Below are 18,317 nucleotides of genomic sequence, written 5' to 3' on the forward strand. Positions count from 1 at the left end.
TCTTATTATTGCCAAACGGAAAATGAACTTTTTGTAGACAGCTTGGCTTTCTCCTAAACACGGCAGGGGTTTGATAATCGTTCTTGCTGCAGCATTTGTGTCTCTATCTGTGTGCTTGTTCACTTTCTACCTCCAGTTCTCGTTTTGTGTCTGCCAGTCGCACAGTTCAGGTCCATAACTTCCTGTTGGTACTGCTTTGAGTTCAAGGTTTGACAGATCACATTTTCCAAGAAAATTACAATCGATTTTTTTTCCAACTGATGCAAGCTCTTAAATGTTGTTTCAAACATTCTTAAAAACAGGTCCAGATTATTTTGAAGAAATTAGAACTTTTTCTTGCTCCACAGCGTCTGGGTTAAAGTTGCCATACTTGTCACTTGCATTAAGAGTGCCCATTCCCTGTAACCAGGACCCTTGCAGAAAGGCAATGATATTTACCCTTGAGTTGATCATTTTTCTTTTCCTCTTGGCTTGACTTTGGTCTGTACTGAATTAGTCTCAACCAAGGACCTTTTTAGATTCAACATTGATTGATTTGATTTATTGTCATATTTATCAAAGCACAGTGAGAAGTATTTTCCTGCGGCCAAGGAAACGTGCACAGCACCTCAGGGATGAAGCAAGTTCAGGATTTCTGCTCCTCAACACTACCCTGGATTCCCTGCCTGACAGGATCTAGCTTGGCTATGATGCCTTCTGTAGTTCAACAATCTACCAGTGTTTGCAATGTTGAGGTTGACAGATGGCAAGGTTTGAGAGGGTGAGGGAAACGTGTGTGACTGGGTTTTTTCAAGGAGGGAGGGGGAAGCAATGAAGAGAAGCTATTACCAGGGGAGAAAGGGGTAGTAACCAGATAGACCGATCGAGAGGTGACATGGGGAAACTTTTTTTTTTACAGCGAGTTGTTATCTGCAAAGCGATGCCTGAAAGAGCTATTGAAGCAGATTCAATAGGAACTTTCAAAAAGGGGAAATTTGCAACGCCATTTTGTGGAGGGGAAGACGGGGGGAGCAGAAGGTTGTTAATTGATTAACTCTTTCAAAGAGTCAGGACAGACATGATAGGCTGGATAACCTCCTCCTGTACTATGCGGTTTAGTGACTACAGCATGTGTATTGCAGGCAGTGTTCTCCCTGTGACTGCGTACGACAAGAATGGCTTTAGGATCCTGCTGCATTTTGCGAAGGACTGCCCTCCCGCACGGCCAGATGTGCTTGTGATTGTCATCTCCATGATCAGCACCTCACCCCTGCCCATTACCAATGTGGTCTTGCAGGCAGCTGTACCCAAGGTAGGGGCCCCAATCTTTTCATCCATCTGTAACATGAACAGACACGTAACGTGCATTTGTACCAGGACTTCCACAACCTCAGAAACCCCAAAGCTTCGCAGGAAATAATGAGCTTTCGAGGAGCCACTCTATTGAAGACAATACAGCCTTTAATTTTCAAACAATCACAGGGCCACAAGAAGTGGGAACAGAAATAGGCCATTCAGCCCATCGAGTCTGCTCTGCCATTCAATGAGATCATGGCCGATCTGATCTAATCCTCAATTCCACTTTCCCACCTTATCCCCATAATCCTTGATTCCCTTATTGCTTAAATCTGTCTCTCTCAGCCTTGTACATACTTAACCACCCACCATCTGCGGTCAAGAATTCCACAGATTCTTAACCGTCTGAGAGAAGGAATTACTCCTCGTCTCTGCCTGAAATGCCGCTCTCCCACAGGAAGCATCCTCTCATTTACCCTGTCAAGCCGCCAGAGAATTCTATATGTCTCAATAGGTTAACCTCTAACTTTTCAAAACTCAGTGAGTACAAGACCAATCCACTCAACCTCTCCTCAAAAGAAAATTCCTCCATACCCAGGATAAACCTAGTGAACCTTCACCAGATTGCCTGCAATGCCAGTATATCTTCCTGTTGATTTTATTTTCTAAATTTAGACCCATGCACATCTTTGGGTTGTGGGGGTGAGACCCATGCAGGTATGGGGAGAATGTCCACACAGATGGTGACCCGAGGCCGGGATCGAACCCATGAGGCACCAGTGATAACCACTGTGTCACCGTTCCACCCCATATCTTTCTGTTGATAAGGGGACCTAAACTGTTCATCACCTGCCTTTCCTTCCCTCTTTTCTACAAACATTGTTTCCTCCAATTGGTCCCACCCTCCACTTCTCCACCTCAGCCTCTTCATGTTGGAGTCTATCTCTACTCCCGCCTCTCCCTCAACATCCCAAATCCCCCTCTCCCTATCTCTCACCCCCCACCATGCTCACTCTCCCTCACCCTGCCGTGCTTGATTATAGACTCTCTTTCCCCCCCCCCCCCCCCCCCCCCTCCTCCCCACTGTGCTTGTGCTCCCTCCCCGTCGCATTTGGTCGCTCCCCGTCGCGCCCGCTCCTCCCCGTCGCGCCCGCTCCCTCCCCGTCGCGCCCGCTCCCTCCCCGTCGCGCCCGCTCCCTCCCGTGGCGCCCGCTCCCTCCCCGTGGCGCCCGCTCCCCTCCCCGTGGCGCCCGCTCCCTGCCCCTCGCGCCCGGCTCCCTGCCCCTCGCGCCGGGCTCCCTGCCCCTCGCGCCGGCTCCCTGCCCCTCGCGCCGGCTCCCTGCCCCTCGCGCCGGCTCCCTGCCCTCGCGCCGGCTCCCTGCCCCTCGCGCCGGCTCCCTGCCCCTCGCGCCGGCTCCCTGCCCCTCGCGCCGGCTCCCTGCCCCTCGCGCCGGCTCCCTGCCCCTCGCGCCGGCTCCCTGCCCCTCGCGCCGGCTCCCTGCCCCTCGCGCCGGCTCCCTGCCCCTCGCGCCGGCTCCCTGCCCCTCGCGCCGGCTCCCTGCCCCTCGCGCCGGCTCCCTGCCCCTCGCGCCGGCTCCCTGCCCCTCGCGCCGGCTCCCTGCCCCTCGCGCCGGCTCCCTGCCCCTCGCGCCGGCTCCCTGCCCCTCGCGCCGGCTCCCTGCCCCTCGCGCCGGCTCCCTGCCCCTCGCGCCGGCTCCCTGCCCTCGCGCCGGCTCCCTGCCCCTCGCGCCGGCTCCCTGCCCTCGCGCCGGCTCCCTGCCCCTCGCGCCGCTCCTGCCCTCGCGCCCCCTCCCTGCCCCTCGCGCCCCCTCCCTGCCCCTCGCGCCCCTCCCTGCCCCTCGCGCCCCCTCCCTGCCCCTCGCGCCCCCTCCCTGCCCCTCGCGCCCCTCCCTGCCCCTCGCGCCCCCTCCCTGCCCCTCGCGCCCCCTCCCTGCCCCTCGCGCCCCTCCCTGCCCCTCGCGCCCCTCCCTGCCCCTCGCGCCCCCTCCCTGCCCCTCGCGCCCCCTCCCTGCCCCTCGCGCCCCCTCCCTGCCCCTCGCGCCCCCTCCCTGCCCCTCGCGCCCCCTCCCTGCCCCTCGCGCCCCCTCCCTGCCCCTCGCGCCCCCTCCCTGCCCCTCGCGCCCCCTCCCTGCCCCTCGCGCCCCCTCCCTGCCCCTCGCGCCCCCTCCCCTGCCCCTCGCGCCCCCTCCCTGCCCCTCGCGCCCCCTCCCTGCCCCTCGCGCCCCCTCCCTGCCCCTCGCGCCCCCTCCCTGCCCCTCGCGCCCCCTCCCTGCCCCTCGCGCCCCCCTCCCTGCCCTCGCGCCCCCTCCCTGCCCCTCGCGCCCCCTCCCTGCCCCTCGCGCCCCCTCCCTGCCCCTCGCGCCCCCTCCCTGCCCCCTCGCGCCCCCTCCCTGCCCCTCGCGCCCCCTCCCTGCCCCTCGCGCCCCCTCCCTGCCCCTCGCGCCCCCTCCCTGCCCCTCGCGCCCCCTCCCTGCCCCTCGCGCCCCCTCCCTGCCCCTCGCGCCCCCTCCCTGCCCCTCGCGCCCCCTCCCTGCCCCTCGCGCCCCCTCCCTGCCCCTCGCGCCCCCTCCCTGCCCCTCGCGCCCCCTCCCTGCCCCTCGCGCCCCCTCCCTGCCCCTCGCGCCCCCTCCCTGCCCCTCGCGCCCCCTCCCTGCCCTCGCGCCCCCTCCCTGCCCCTCGCGCCCCTCCTGCCCCTCGCGCCCCTCCCTGCCCCTCGCGCCCCCCTCCCTGCCCCTCGCGCCCCCTCCCTGCCCCTCGCGCCCCCTCCCTGCCCCTCGCGCCCCCTCCCTGCCCCTCGCGCCCCCTCCCTGCCCCTCGCGCCCCCTCCCTGCCCCTCGCGCCCCCTCCCTGCCCCTCGCGCCCCCTCCCTGCCCCTCGCGCCCCCTCCCTGCCCCTCGCGCCCCCTCCCTGCCCCTCGCGCCCCCTCCCTGCCCCTCGCGCCCCCTCCCTGCCCCTCGCGCCCCCTCCCTGCCCCTCGCGCCCCCTCCCTGCCCCTCGCGCCCCCTCCCTGCCCCTCGCGCCCCCTCCCTGCCCCTCGCGCCCCCTCCCTGCCCCTCGCGCCCCCTCCCTGCCCCTCGCGCCCCCTCCCTGCCCCTCGCGCCCCCCTCCCTGCCCCTCGCGCCCCCTCCCTGCCCCTCGCGCCCCCTCCCTGCCCCTCGCGCCCCCTCCCTGCCCCTCGCGCCCCCTCCCTGCCCCTCGCGCCCCCTCCCTGCCCCTCGCGCCCCCCTCCCTGCCCCTCGCGCCCCCTCCCTGCCCCTCGCGCCCCCTCCCTGCCCCTCGCGCCCCCTCCCTGCCCCTCGCGCCCCCTCCCTGCCCCTCGCGCCCCTCCCTGCCCCTCGCGCCCCCTCCCTGCCCCTCGCGCCCCCTCCCTGCCCCTCGCGCCCCCTCCCTGCCCCTCGCGCCCCCCTCCCTGCCCCTCGCGCCCCTCCCCTGCCCCTCGCGCCCCCTCCCTGCCCCTCGCGCCCCCTCCCTGCCCCTCGCGCCCCCCTCCCTGCCCCTCGCGCCCCCTCCCTGCCCCTCGCGCCCCCTCCCTGCCCCTCGCGCCCCCTCCCTGCCCCCTCGCGCCCCCTCCCCCGCTCCGCCCCTCGCGCCCCCTCCCCGCTCCGCCCCTCGCGCCCCCTCCCCGCTCCGCCCAGCCCCCTCCCCGCTCCGCCCCCCGCCCGCTCCGCCCCAGCCCCCGCCCCCTCCGCCCCAGCCCCCGCCCCCTCCGCCCCAGCCCCCGCCCCCTCCGCCCCAGCCTCCGCCCCAGCCCCCGCCCCCTCCGCCCCAGCCCCCGCCCCCTCCGCCCCAGCCCCCGCCCCCTCCGCCCCAGCCCCCGCCCCCTCCGCCCCCCCGCCTCCGCCCCCAGCCCCCGCCCGCTCAGCCCTAGCCCCCGCCCGCTCCGCCCGAGCCCTCTATGCAGTTAGTCCAGCTGTCTATGGAATCTGTAATCTGTGAAATCCAAGGCAAACATTATTTGGCATCAGCAAGTTGGGCGGGTGAAAGTAATGACCACCGTGTTTAAAATATCAGACCATGTCCCAAAATCTACGACTCGACCCAACCCCCATCCCTCAACCCATATTTAGGATACACAGGACCCCATAGATTAAAGGGGCATTCACAACAGGGGCACTGACTGCTTTCTATTCATTCACAGACAATGAAAGTGAAGTTACAACCTCCATCAGGCACTGATCTGACCCCATTCAATCCTGTCCAACCCCAGCCTCCATCACACAGGTCATGTTACTGGCAAACCCTCTGAAGGTAAGACCTGGGTCGAATTAATGTGCATGGGTTTGGGTGTTCATCGACTAACCTGCCTTCTGCCGGTCCATCTGCTTCTCAAACATTTTGCGGGGCAAATATTCCCTCCCCTCCCTGCTCTCAAATCCCCATTGTCTCTGTATCCATCTCCACTTCCTCGCGCCCTCCCCCTGGCGTGCCGCCTCGCGCCCTCCCCCCTGGCGTGCCGCCTCGCGCCCTCCCCCTGGCGTGCCGCCTCGCGCCCTCCCCCTGGCGTGCCGCCTCGCGCCCTCCCCCTGGCGCGCCGCCCTCGCGCCCCTCCCCCTGGAGCGCCGCCTCGCGCCCTCCCCCCTGGCGCGCCGCCTCGCGCCCTCCCCCTGGCGTGCCGCCTCGCGCCCTCCCCCTGGCGCGCCGCCTCGCCGCCCCTCCCCCCTGGCGCGCCGCATCGCGCGCTCCCCCCTGGCGCGCCGCCTCCCCGTCCTCCCCCCTGGCGTGCCGCCTCGCACCCTCCCTCTGGCGCGCCGCCTCCCGTCCTCCCTCTGGCGTGCCGCCTCGCGCCCTCCCCCCTGGCGTGCCGCCTCGCGCCCTCCCCCCTGGCGTGCCGCCTCGCGCCCTCCCCCTGGCGTGCCGCCTCGCGCCCTCCCCCTGGCGTGCCGCCTCGCGCCCTCCCCCCTGGCGTGCTGCCTCGCGCCCCTCCCCCTGGCACGCCGCCTCGCGCCCTCCCCCTGGCACGCCGCCTCGCGCCCTCCCCTGACACGCCGCCTCGTGCCCTCCCCCTGGCACGCCGCCTCGTGCCCTCCCCCTGGCACGCCGCCTCGCGCCCTCCCCTGACACGCCGCCTCGTGCCCTCCCCCTGGCACGCCGCCTCGCGCCCTCCCCCTGGCACGCCGCCTCGCGCCCTCCCCTGACACGCCGCCTCGTGCCCTCCCCCCTGACACGCCGCCTCGCGCCCTCCCCCCTGGCACGCCGCCTCGCGCCCTCCCCCTTGCGCGCCGCCTCGCGCCCTCCCCCTGGCACGCCGCCCTCGCGCCCTCCCCCCTGGCACGCCGCCTCGCGCCCTCCCCCTGCCGCGCCGCCTCGCGCCCCTCCCCCTGCCGCGCCGCCTCGCGCCCTCCCCCCTGCCGTGCCGCCTCGCGCCCTCCCCCTGGCGCCGCCGCCCTCGCGCCCTCCCCTTGGCACGCCGCCCTCTCGCGCCTCCCCCTGGCGTGCCGCCTCGCGCCCTCCCCCTGCCGTGCCGCCTCGCGCCCCTCCACCTGGCGTGCCGCCTCGCGCCCCTCCCCCTGGCGTGCCGCCTCGCGCCCCTCCCCCTTGGCACGCCGCCTCGCGCCCTCCCCCTGGCGTGCCGCCTCGCGCCCTCCCCCTGGCGTGCCGCCTCGCGCCTCCCCCTGGCGCGCCGCCTCGCGCCCTCCACCTGGCGTGCCGCCTCGCGCCCTCCCCCTGGCGTGCCGCCTCGCGCCCTCCCCCGGGTGTGCCGCCTCGCGCCCTCCCCCTGGCGTGCCGCCTCGCGCCCTCCCCCTGGCGTGCCGCCTCGCGCCCTCCCCCTGGCCTGCCGCCTCGCGCCCTCCTCCTGCCGTGCCGCCTCGCGCCCTCTCCCCCTGGCGTGCCGCCTCGCGCCCTCCCCCTGGCGTGCCGCCTCGCGCCCTCCCCCTGGCGTGCCGCCTCGCGCCCTCCCCTTGGCACGCCGCCTCGCGCCTCCCCCTGGCGTGCCGCCTCGCGCCCTCCCCTGCCGTGCCGCCTCGCGCCCTCCACCTGGCGTGGCCGCCTCGGCGCCCTCCCCCTGGCGTGCCGCCTCGCGCCCTCCCCTTGGCACGCCGCCTCGCGCCCCTCCCCCTGGCGTGCCGCCTCGCGCCCTCCCCCTGGCGTGCCGCCTCGCGCCTCCCCCTGGCGCGCCGCCTCGCGCCCTCCACCTGGCGTGCCGCCTCGCGCCCTCCCCCTGGCGTGCCGCCTCGCGCCCTCCCCCGGGTGTGCCGCCTCGCGCCCTCCCCCTGGCGTGCCGCCTCGGCGCCCTCCCCCTGGCGTGCCGCCTCGCGCCCTCCCCCTGGCCTGCCGCCTCGCGCCCTCCTCCTGCCGTGCCGCCTCGCGCCCTCCCCCTGGCGTGCCGCCTCGCGCCCTCCCCCTGGCGTGCCGCCTCGCGCCCTCCCCCTGGCGTGTGCCGCCTCGCGCCCTCCCCCTGGCGCGCCGCCTCGCGCCCTCCCCCTGGCGCGCCGCCTCGCGCCCTCCCCCAGGCGCGCCGCCTCGCGCCCTCCCCCCGGCACGCCGCCTCGCGCCCTCCCCCGGCACGCCGCCTCGCGCCCTCCCCCGGCACGCCGCCTCGCGCCCTCCCCCGGCACGCCGCCTCGCGCCTTCCCCCTGGCTCGCCGCCTATCGCCCTCCCCCTGGCTCGCCGCCTCGCGCCCTCCCCCTGGCTCGCCGCCTAGCGCCCTCCCCCTGGCTCGCCGCCTAGCGCCCTCCCCCTGGCTCGCCGCCTAGCGCCCTCCCCCTGGCTCGCCGCCTAGCGCCCTCCCCCTGGCTCGCCGCCTAGCGCCCTCCCCCTGGCTCGCCGCCTCGCGCCCTCCCCCGGCACGCCGCCTCGCGCCCTCCCCCGGCACGCCGCCTCGCGCCCCTCCCCCGGCACGCCGCCTCGCGCCTTCCCCTGGCTCGCCGCCTATCGCCCTCCCCCTGGCTCGCCCCTCGCCCCCCTGCTCGCCGCCTCGCGCCCTCCCCTGGCTCGCCGCCTCGCGCCCTCCCCCTGGCTCGCCGCCTCGCGCCCTCCCCCTGGCTCGCCGCCTCGCGCCCTCCCCCTGGCTCGCCGCCTAGCGCCCTCCCCCTGGCTCGCCGCCTAGCGCCCTCCCCCTGGCTCGCCGCCTAGCGCCCTCCCCCTGGCTCGCCGCCTCGTGCCCTCCCCCTGGCTCGCCGCCTCGCGCCCTCCCCCTGGCACGCCGCCTCGTGCCCTACCCCTGGCGTGCCGCCTCGTGCCCTACCCCTGGCGTGCCACCTCGTGCCCTGCCCCTGGCGTGCCGCCTCGTATCCTACCCCTGGCGTGCCACCTCGTGCCCTGCCCCTGGCGTGCCGCCTCGTATCCTACCCCTGGCGTGCCGCCTCGTATCCTACCCCTGGCGTGCCGCCTCGTGCCCTACCCCTGGGGTGCCGCCTCGTGCCCTACCCCTGGCGTGCTGCCTCGTGCCCTACCCCTGGCGTGCTGCCTCGTGCCCTACCCCTGGCGTGCCGCCTCGTATCCAACCCCTGGCGTGCCGCCTCGCGCCCTCCCCCTGGCACGCCGCCTCGTGCCCTACCCCTGGCGTGCCGCCTCGTGCCCTACCCCTGGCGTGCCGCCTCGTATCCTACCCCTGGCGTGACACCTCGTGCCCTGCCCCTGGCGTGCCGCCTCGTATCCTACCCCTGGCGTGCCGCCTCGTATCCTACCCCTGACGTGCCGCCTCGTGCCCTACCCCTGGGGTGCCGCCTCGTGCCCTACCCCTGGCGTGCTGCCTCGTGCCCTACCCCTGGCGTGCTGCCTCGTGCCCTACCCCTGGCGTGCCGCCTCGCGCCCTCCCCCTGGCACGCCGCCTCGTGCCCTACCCCTGGCGTGCCGCCTCGTGCCCTACCCCTGGCGTGCCGCCTCGTATCCTACCCCTGGCGTGACACCTCGTGCCCTGCCCCTGGCGTGCCGCCTCGTATCCTACCCCTGGCGTGCCGCCTCGTATCCTACCCCTGGCGTGCCGCCTCGTGCCCTACCCCTGGGGTGCCGCCTCGTGCCCTACCCCTGGCGTGCTGCCTCGTGCCCTACCCCTGGCGTGCTGCCTCGTGCCCTACCCCTGGCGTGCCGCCTCGTATCCTCCCCCTGGCGTGCCGCCTCGCGCCCTCCGCCGCCTCGCGCCCTCCCCCGGCACGCCGCCTCGCGCTCTCCCCCGGCACGCCGCCTCGCGCCCTCCCCCGGCACGCCGCCTCGCGCTCTCCCCCGGCACGCCGCCTCGCGCCCTCCCCCGGCACGCCGCCTCGCGCTCTCCCCCGGCACGCCGCCTCGCGCCCTCCCCCTGGCACGCCGCCTCGCGCCCTCCCCTGGCACGCCGCCTCGCGCCCTCCCCCTGGCACGCCGCCTCGCGCCCTCCCCCGGCACGCCGCCTCGCGCCCTCCCCCGGCACGCCGCCTCGCGCCCTCCCCCGGCACGCCGCCTCGCGCCCTCCCCCGGCACGCCGCCTCGCGCCCTTCCCCTGGCACGCCCCCTCGCGCCCTCCCCCTGGCACGCCGCCTCGCGCCCTCCTCCTGGCACGCCGCCTCGTGCCATCCCCCTGGCGTGCCACCTCTTGCCCCCCCCTGGCACCCGCCTCGCGCCCTTCCCCTGGCACGCTGCCTCGTGCCCTCCCCTGGCACGCCGCCTCGTGCCCTCCCCCTGGCGTGCCGCCTCGTGCCCTCCCCCGGCGTGCCGCCTCGTGCCCTCCCCCTGGCGTGCCGCCTCGTGCCCTCCCCCTGGCGTGCCGCCTCGTATCCTACCCCTGGCGTGCCGCCTCGTATCCTACCCCTGGCGTGCCGCCTCGTGCCCTACCCCTGGGGTGCCGCCTCGTGCCCTACCCCTGGCGTGCTGCCTCGTGCCCTACCCCTGGCGTGCTGCCTCGTGCCCTACCCCTGGCGTGCTGCCTCGTGCCCTACCCCTGGCGTGCCGCCTCGTGCCCTCCCCCTGGCGTGCCGCCTCCTACCCTGTCCTCGGGTGCCCTCTTCCCACCAGGCACTAATCTGACCCCATTCAATCCTGGCTAACCCCCAACCACACAGGTCATGTTACTGGCAAACCCTCTGAAAGTAAGACCTGGTTCGAATTAATGTCCATGGGTTTGGGTCTTCATCGACTAACCTCCCTTCTGCCGGTCCATCTGCTTTTCAAACAACCTTTGCGGGGCAAATATTCCCTCCCCTCCCTGCTCTCATATCCCCACTGTCTCTCTGTATCCATCTCCACTCCCTTCATCTCAGGTTCTGTTTAATACACTCCCCCTGGCGCGTCGCCTCGCGCCCTCTCCCCAGGCACCTCCTCTCTCTCTCTTGCCCTCTTTTGGTTCTTTATTACATTCGGTGTTGGTATATTTTTTTCTGCTTGAGGGAAACAAGATCTGGTATGGGTGACTTTCTCCTTGGCTCCTCTTGTGTGTTTGTGTTTGTAGGAGAAAGTCAGATTGAGATACAAGCTGATTTTTACAATGGGACAGCAGATTTGCTCCGAGATGGCTGAGGTGGACCAGTTTCCCCCAGCTGAGAAATGGGGATATCTCTGACCCTTCACTGTCTGTCACAGCCTCGAGTCCACCAATCAGCTCCGCTCGGCTCGCCTGACTGAAGCACTGTGCCGTCTGTTTCTGTCTGGAATTGATGAAAGAACAAGCTGTAAAATAGGGTGAGGTCCATGTCTGCAGCCGGGCTCGGAATCTGGCCTCTGATTTTGCTGTTTTTTAGCAGGGGGCTACATACACCCTCAAAACCAACCTCCAATCCATTACCAGAGGCACTAACACTGCTATTGTGAAAGGGTTAATTAGTTTTGCAACAATCAGCCAGAAGTTTCACTGAGTGACTGGTTGAATTGTACAGCCCAGGTTAGGTCCTACCTCTGGTCGAGTTTGCTGAACACTGATGGACTCCTCGTTCTGATTCTCGGTGAGACTACGACCCATGCTCCTGATCGCCACCCATTGACTCTGGCTGGAGGTGCGAGTGTCCAGGCACCACATGAGGACAAGAGATCAGTAATCACTACCTTGCCGAGAGCCCTGAGGACAAGCAGATCTCACGCGGCAGTGAAATAAAATCATAAAATGCCAGGAAAACTCCGCAGATCAGTCAGCATCCGTGGTGAGAGAAACATAACATTTCAGGTCAATGGGTTTGCATGAGAAAATGTCCTAGATGTAACTTAAACAAGTTTCAGAAGCAGGGGATGGGGAGGATAGAACAAAAGGGATAGGGCGGGGGGGGGGGGGGGGCAGGAGAGATTAAATAACGAAAGGGGTGATGATGCAAAGTCAAATGAGAGGGTACTGGGACAAGTGAAGAAACAGCAGAATCGTTACCAGCAGCTGCTTCTGAATGGGTTATAATCTGAAATTGTTGAACACTATGTTGAATCCAGAAAGCGATAAAGTGCCTAAGTGAAAGATAAGATGCTGTTCTTCGAGCTTTCATTGAACGTCATTGGAATGGAATAAGAGGCTGAGGTTGGAGTGGGACAGAGAATTAATATGACTAGTGCTCAGAATGTTGCAGACTGAACAATGGTGTTCCACAAAGTAATCGGCTCGCCTGTGTTCGGTCTCTTCAATGTAGAGGAGACCACAATGTTGTCAGTGAGGAATCCAAATTGCAGGAGCAATCATCGACAATGCAGAGAAACCTGAGTCAGCAGAGCTGCTGTAGCTCTGCACCTGGAATAGAGACTTGGGAATGCACCAATGTTTCCCCTCGCTCACAGCAAGAGCTGATACTGTAAATCCTGGCCAGGGACTGGGACGGGAATTTGTCAACTTTGTTCAAGCCATTCCATTATACTGTCACACCCCTTCTATCAAGGAAACATTGCAGCTGATCTCTACTCTCCTTCCTGTCTTTAGTCCTGGCTTCACCTGAATATTGAGGCCCTCTGTCGGTGGTTTGTTCATCATCGCAGGCCATCGGTGACTCCATCAACATTTCAGAAATCATCTTTGTTCAGTTGACATCACTAAAGCTTTCATTTAATTTTGACCGTTATCCCCTTGTTCCTTCGCTGTACAATTGGCAATGGGGGTCTGTACCATGGGCGTCCAGCTGTGTATTTGGCTGTTGCTCTCTGGAGGCCTCTGCCCCCCCCCCCCGACAAAGCCTCCGAGATTCTAGCCTGACCAGGGGCAGAAGTGACCCAGTCAGCAGCAAAGTTCGAGACTCAGACTCAAGCCCTTGGGAAGCAGGACAATGTCAAACCAGCTGTGGAACTGATTCATTCTTAGGCAGCTTTTCATTGCTCAATTCTGTCTGTTAATGAAGCTCACAAGCATTCCTGCTAATCTGCCATTTGATGCAGCTTTCTAACCATATTTATAAGGCTGCCATGTTAATTCTTCCAATCTGTTTACTGTGACTTGGTTTGAACTAATCACCACCCCCCAGGTGAGGCACTGCACATTCCGCTCACTTGTCCACTGAATGCCACCCCCCCCCCCCCCCCCCCCCCCAACCCCCTACCCCCGGTGTCAAGTGCTCAGCACAATCCAGCTGTGATCAGACATTCACTGACCGACTGTGTTCATCCATCTCATGATGGTTCCTGTCGAGGTCACTTGTTGTCCAGCATTTCCTCATTGTTCAAGGAGACTGTGAATACCTGTCCTTCGGTCTCCTCTTCCCCAGTCACTCCAATGTCCAGAGTCTAACATTCGGCACATACTGCCAGTTTTGCACAGCATTTGGTCAGTTAAGATGTGACTCCTTCCAGTGCTGTAATGTGTTGCTGCTGCTTTAAATAATGTATTTATTGTTCAAAGTCGAAAAAACAATTTTATTCCTGAACATATTGCCCTGTATCCAGTGTGGTTTCTGCTCCAACTCCGAATTTAAAAACTGCAATTTGTAAATATTTAAGCGGTGTTGTTATTTGCATGATTTAAATAAAGTTCAACTTCATTTTATGTTTGATTTCTGGAATCTATGGGTATCATTGGCTTCCTGAGCGCATTTCACAAGGCTCCTCGTGGTGAAACTGGTAATAAAAATGAGAAGACATTGGATATGGAATTTGTGAGGAGCTATGTCGCAGAGAAGGGACAGTGGATATGTATCAAATTGGCAGAATGTGACTACTGCTGGTCCACAGGATCCCTACTGGGGCCTGAACTGCTCTACATTTATAAATGACTTAGATGGATGAACAGTGAGCAGTAGACCCAAATCAGTTGACACTGTAGATGGGGCATTAATGGATTCAGTGAGTGGGCAAAACTAGGTGTGGTAGGTTTAACCCCTTTGGACCCAAGGGATACCGATCAGAGTATTTTCTATATGGTGAGAAGCTAGGAACTGTGGAAGTGCTGAGAGATTATGGGATCCAAGTGCAGAAATCACAAAAAAAACTGGTGGGAGGTACAAAATAAACATTGAGACCAACGGAATGTTAGCCTCAAGGGAGCTGAAATACAAAGGGGTTGACACAAACTCTGGTTAAATCCATTCAATTAGAGATGTTGTAGCTGACGAGGAACATATTGACCTGGAATCTGGTCCAGTAGATTCATCAGAATCAACACAGGCCCAAAACATTTACATTTTGAGGAAAGGTTGTAGGCTTGGATTCTGCTCAATAAAGAGATTTAAGATAAGCTAATTGAGGTGTATGATCAATGTGGCTCAATGTCAAATTCTGTTTCATGCTTCCAAAGTGCCTTTAGGGATGTTTCACGCTAAAGTTGCAACATGAATGCAAAGTGTTTGGCAATTGCTGTGAGGGCCTCAAGGGGCTGGGTTGGGGTGGGGGGGGAGGTGGAGCACTGAGTCTCGCCGTATGCGGACAACTTGCTTTTGTATGTTTCGGATCCAATTGATGGGATGGAAGAAATTATGGGAATTTTAAGGGAATTCGGCCAGTTTTCGGGGTATAAGCATAATATGGGGAAGAGCGAGATGTTTGTGGTCCAGGCGAGGGGTCAGGAGAGGCGACTGGGGGAACTGCCGTTTAGATTGGTAGGGGACAGTTTCAGGTACCTAGGTATTCAGGTGGCCTGGGATTGGGACCAGCTACATAAATTGAACTTGGCCCGGTTGGTGGATCAGATGAAGGAGGATTTCCAGAGATGGGATGCACTCCCGTTGTCTCTGGTGGGCAGAATTCAAACGGTGAAAATGACGGTCCTCCCGAGATTCCTGTTTGTTTTTCAATGTCTCCCCATCTTCATCCCGCGGTCCTTTTTTAAGCGGGTCAATAAAGTTATAGCGGGCTTTGTGTGGGGCGGGCAAGTCCCCACGAGTGAGGAGGGTAATGCTGGAGCAGAGTCGGGGGGGGGGGGTGCTGCGCTGCCGAACCTTAGCTATTAATACTGGGCGGCTGGGGGGGGGGGGGTCGGCCGGCAGGCATGGGTGCGTATGGAGGCGGCTTCATGCAGGGGTACAAGTCTGGGGGCGCGGGTAACTGTGCCTCTGCCGTTCCCGCCGGCCCGGTACTCCACCAGCCCCGTGGTGGTTGCGGCCTTGAGAGTCTGGGGGCAATGGAGGAGATATGTGGGGGCATTGGGAGCATCGGTCTGGTCGCCAATCTGCGATAATCACCGGTTTGCCCCAGGGAGGATGGACGGGGGGTTCCGAATTTGGCAGAGAGCGGGGATTGAGAGGAGGGGGACTTGTTTGTAGAGGGGAGCTTTCTGAGCATGAGGGCTCTGGAGGAGAAGTTTGCATTGGCGGGGGGTAACGAATTTCAATATCTGCAGGTGCGGGACTTTCGGCGTAGACAGGTACCCTCCTGCCGCTAAGGGGGATCCAGGATAGGGCGGTTTCCAGAGGATGGGTAGGAGAGGGGAGTGTTTCTGACATTTATAAGGAGCTTATGGGATCAGAGTAGACGCAGACTGAGGAGCTGAAGCGAAGGTGGGAGGAGGAGCTGGGGGAGAGATAGAGGAGGGCCTTTGGGCGGACGCGTTGAGTAGAGTCAACGCGACCGCGACGTGTGCCAGGCTCAGCCTGATTCAATTCAAGGTCGTGCACCGGGCTCACATGACAGTGGCCCGGATGAGCAGATTCTTTGGAGTGGAAGACAGGTGCGCAAAATGTGCGGGAGGTGTTTATAGAGGGGAGCTTTCCGAGTATGAGGGTGCTGGAGGAGAGATTTGCATTGGCGGGGGGAAACAAATTTCAATATCTGCAGGTGCGGGACTTTCTGCGTAGACCGGTACCAACCTTACCACTCCTGCCATAAAGAGGGATTCAGGACGGTAGTTTCCAGAGGATGGATAGGAGAGGGGAGAATTTCTGACATTTATCAAGAGCTTATGGGGTCAGAGGAGACGCAGACCGAGGAGCTGAAGCGAAAGTGGGAGGAGGAGCTAGGGGGAGAGATAGAGGAGGGCCTTTGGGCGGACGCGTTGAGGAGAGTCAACGCGACCACAACTTGTGCCAGACTCAGCCTGATTCAATTCAAGGTCATTCACCGGCTCAAGGCTCCCGAAGTCGGAGACCTGGCTATCGGACATGGCTGGCTTTCTCTGCCTGGAGAAAATTAAGTTCGCCATGAGAGGGTCACTGTTGGGGTTCGCCCGGAGGTGGCAACCATTCGACTTCTTCGCAGAGAATTAGTCGTCAACAGAAGGTGGGGTGGAGGGGGTTAGGTTAGCTTAGAGTAGGGGGTTAATTAATGGTGGGACCTGTGGGGGGTGAGGCGGTATTTGCACTATGTTTATATTTTCATGTACATTGTTTATATTGCTGCTGTTACAATGAAAAAAAACCTCAATAAAATGTTTATTAAAAAACAAAATGTGTGGGAGGACCAGCGAACCATGTCCACATGTTCTGGGCATGTCCAAAGCTGAGGTGATTTTGGCAGGGGTTTGCGGACGTCATGTCCAAGGTATTAAAAACAAGGGTGGCGCTGAGTCCAGAGGTGGCGATTTTCGGGGTGTCGCAGGATCCAGGAATCCAGGAGGAGAAAGAGGCAGACGTTCTGGCCTTTGCTTCCCTGGTAGCCCGGAGGCGGATATTACTAGCTTGGAGGGACTCAAGGCCCCCAAAGTCGGAGACCTGGCTATCGGACATGGCTAGCTTTCTCTGCCTGGAGAAAATTAAGTTCGCCTTGAGAGGGTCATTGTTAGGGTTCGCCCGGAGGTGGCAACCATTCATCGACTTCTTCGCAGAGAATTAATCGTCAGCAGAGGGGGGGGGGGGGGTTAGCGTAGATTAGGGGGTTAAGTAATGGTGGGTCCAGTGGGGGAGGGAGGCGGTATTTGCACTATGTTTATATTTTTATGTTCATTGTTGATATTGCTGCTGTGACAATGCCAAAAAATACCTCAATAAAATGTTTATTAAAAAAAAATCAATGTAAGGTGTTGCTGAGAGAACCGATTGAAATTACTTCTTCTCGAACAGGGTCGTTCAGACATGAAATTAGGAAGCTCTAAAGGAATGTGGTTGTGGGGGGAGGGAGGATTGTGACGTTGTCTGGGACCATCGCAGTCTCACTTGTGATAGGGTGAGGGATCGCTCTGGTCTCCTTGCGCAGCCTGGGGAGGGTGAAGGATTTCTCCGGTCACTCGCACAGCCTGGTGATGGGGAGGGTGAGGGATTTCTCCGGTCTCTCGCACAGCCTAGAGATGGGGAGGGTGAGGGATCACTCTGGCCTCCTCGTGTAGCCTGGTGATGGGGAGGATGAGGGATCACTCTGGTCTCCTCGCGTAGCCTGGTGATGGGGAGGGTGAGGGATCACTCTGGTCTCCTCGCATAGCCTGGTGATGGGGAGGGTGAGGGATTGCTCTGGTCTCCTCGCACTGCCCAGTGATGGGGAGGGTGAGGGATCACTCTGGTCTCCTCGCATAGCCTGGTGATGGGGAGGGTGAGGGATTGCTCTGGTCTCCTCGCACTGCCCGGTGATGGGGAGGGTGAGGGATTGCTCTGGTCTCCTCGCACTGCCTGGTGATGGGGAGGATGATGGATCACTCTGGTCTCCTCGCGTAGCCTGGTGATGGGGAGGGTAAGGGATCGTTCTAGTCTCTTCCATGGGGACCTGATAAGGTTGTTTGCCCTGGGGCATGTCTGGCAAAACTTCCATTTGGACTCTTAACACCATGGGTCTTTGTGGGTTCAGACGGGTAGTGTTGTTTATATATCGGCAGCATGGAACTCAGACTGCGCCCTAGCTGGATCGGCCAGGGTCTTCCTAGGCATAACTCAAGTTTTTGCAAAACTTGCTAATGTTGAGGCAAAAACTGGTTTCTGGGAATGTAAGCTATGAGGAGAATTCTGAGACAGGTTAAAGTGTTGCTTTGGGCTGCATTAGAGTGCTTAAATTGGAGTTTGCTGAGAGAGGGACTTTGGTGAAGAAAGCAAGTAGAACCTGGTGAGTATACTTTTTGTATACAGTCTGTAAAGTAAAAATTGGTCTTTAGATTAAGTAGTGTTTATAGTATAAGAAGTAAGGTACCTCGTATATAAGTAATATTCTTTTAAACTAGAAGTAAATTTAAAGGGAGTAATTTAAGTGTAAGTAATTGAAGAGAAGCTCAGCCACATGGAAAGCTCCTCCTCTGCGATGTGGGAAATCAGGTACACTTCCAGTGTCCAGGGCAACCACATGTGCAGGATGTATCTCCAGCTGCAGTTACTCAATCTGCAGTTGGAGTCACTGGAAAATCCGCAAGGATGGGATCTCCATGGATAGAATGTACAGATCGGTGGTCACACTGCAGGTAAAGAATGTGCAAGCAGAAAGTGAATAGGTGACCGCCAGAGTAAAAGCACTGGTCATGCAGAAGTCACCTGGGGAAAATGCAGCATAGCCTAGTCAGTGGTACCACAAGTGGTTCAGCTGTATGAAGAGGGGGGTGCGGGGGAGAGGACAAAGAGTAGGAGAGCAATAGTGATGGTGGATTCTATTGTAAATAGACGTTTCTGCGGCCATGCACGATACCAGGATGATATGTTACTTCACTGGTGCCAAGGTCAAGGATGTCACTGACTGACTGCAGGATATTCTGAAGGGGGAGAGTGAACAACCAGAGGTTGTGGTCCATATTAGTACCAACAACATAGGTAAAAGAAGGGATGAGGTCCTGCAAACAGAATATAGGGATCTAGGAAATAAATTAAAAATCCAG

At 62.2% G+C, this 18,317-nt stretch overlaps 1 long non-coding RNA gene across 1 annotated transcript; it reads left to right on the forward strand.

The window, feature by feature from the left end:
* The first annotated feature begins 85 nt into the window (after positions 1-85).
* LOC140395449 (uncharacterized) lies at positions 86-12,685 on the forward strand. The gene is made up of 3 exons (XR_011936195.1): positions 86-1,291; positions 5,435-5,544; positions 10,659-12,685. It is a non-coding gene; the product is annotated as an uncharacterized lncRNA (long non-coding RNA).
* The last annotated feature ends 5,632 nt before the right edge of the window (positions 12,686-18,317 follow it).

This window comes from Scyliorhinus torazame, chromosome 18, assembly GCF_047496885.1.
Source record: "Scyliorhinus torazame isolate Kashiwa2021f chromosome 18, sScyTor2.1, whole genome shotgun sequence".
NCBI lineage: Eukaryota > Metazoa > Chordata > Chondrichthyes > Carcharhiniformes > Scyliorhinidae > Scyliorhinus > Scyliorhinus torazame.